The following is a 1,950-nucleotide window of genomic DNA, read 5'->3' on the forward strand; positions in this document are numbered from 1 at the left end:
GCTGTAAGACAATGTTTACTAAAAACATGTTTACTAAAAACAATACAATGCCCAGGGCAATAAGTTCCTGAAAAGGGCTTGCCCACTGGAATGCCCTGACCTCGACCTTATCCAAAGACTAACCGCCTCTTCTGACACACCCAAGTCAGTCTCTGGTGTCAGAGCAGAACCAGCCAGGGGTAAGACAGGGAGCAGAAGCTTTTCTGGAACGAAGCCTTTCTTGGGAAGTTTTCTTGAGCCTTTTTGGGGCCTGCTTAAAGTTTTCTTTACATCGTTGACTGGTCTCTGTGTCATCAATCCCGACACCCTCCACAGTCTCAGATACAGGCTGCGCAGCAGGCGCGGCACTGCATCAACCTTCCAAGTGCCAAGATAATAGGCATAAGCCACTATCATAACTAGCCCAAAATATTCTCCTTCTCTCTTTCCCTCTCCTTCCTCTTCTTCCTACCTCTTCTTCTTGAGACAGGATCCTTGAACTCACTATGCAGCCAAGGATGACCTTGAATTCTGATCTTCCTGTCTCTGCCTCCAAGTGTGACACAATACTTAGTTTCCAGGAATCTCTTCCGATCAGGGTTGTAGGGACATAATCTTGAAACTGCCAGTATGACTTTTCCCACCACATAGAGACCCCGCTGAGAATGAAGGCAACCACTGCTGCTTGACCAAGCTCCAGCGTTTCAGCAGTGCAGACCACACTTCTCCAGCGCCTTTCCACTTTCATGTTTAATGATTCTCAATATCAAAGCCTTTCCCTTGGGAAATTTTGTTCAGGCTTTGGTAAAGGATAAACATGTGTACAGTGTAACCTCTCTAAACAAAATAATTCTTTGGGAAAAAAAAATCCTCCCACAGTGGAACCAGGAATTCCATTGTGCTCTCCTAATTAACCAAGAAAAGAAAGAGATTTACTAGACATACCTATTCCCGAGGATGAAATGTCTACAATTCAGATCCGGAGCCTGAGGCCAGTAAGGGCAAGAGTTGAGTAAACAAAAATATAGAAAAATCAGGATGGTACTATATACTGGGAAAAGAGTAGGACATCAAGTCCTTCATTTTTGGGATTGTGTGAGGGGAACAGGCCCATATAGTAAGACTAAGAAATTGTAGTATAAGCCAGGTGTTGGTGGTGCACACCTTTAGTCCCATTACTCAGGAGGCAGAGGCAGGTGAATCTCTGCGAGTTCAAAGCCAGCATGGTCTACAAAGTGAGTTCCAGGATAGCCATGGCTGTTACACAAAGAAGCCCTGTCTCAAAAAAGAAAAGAAATTGTAGTATAGTGTCTGCTTCCCAGAAGTCCTTTTCCCAAGGTCAGGCATTTGGATAAGGATCTCCTTTCCTTTGGGAGCTTGAGGAAAGTTCCTACTTAATGAAGCACTCCTTATCTATAGCAAGCGGAATTTGTGGTCCTTCCATTAAGATATGGCCGGGCTTTGGTGGCCCACGCCTTTAATCCCAGCACTCAGGAGGCAGAGGCAGGTGGATCTCTGTGAGTTACAGGCCTGCCTGGTCTACAGAGCGAGTTCCAGGACAGCCTCCAAAACAATACAGAGAAACCCTATCTCGAAAAACAAAAACAAAAAAAACAACAACAAAAAAAACCAGATATGACTGGTTGTCAGAGACCTCCAGCCATCAACCAGGTACGGCTGCCTCAGGTACTCATAAGAAAAGACCCTCATAGAAAGTACGTGACTTGGGACCACCTTGCTACCTGCCAAATTCCAGAAACAGACCTGCGGCTTATCTAGGGCGTAGGCTTAAACAACAGTAGGTGGATTGGGAAAGATAAAGTTAGAGTCTGCAGTTAGGTTACCAGAGGACACAGGATGCCCTAGCCATCCACTGACCTTCCGCTCCACCAGGTTCATCGCAGCTACAGCACATACCCCACTCCTTCCCCTTCCCCTATATAAATCCCTTTGGGATGAATAAAGTTGTCA

The sequence above is a fragment of the Mesocricetus auratus genome, unplaced genomic scaffold (assembly GCF_017639785.1).
Source record: "Mesocricetus auratus isolate SY011 unplaced genomic scaffold, BCM_Maur_2.0 Super-Scaffold_6723, whole genome shotgun sequence".
NCBI lineage: Eukaryota > Metazoa > Chordata > Mammalia > Rodentia > Cricetidae > Mesocricetus > Mesocricetus auratus.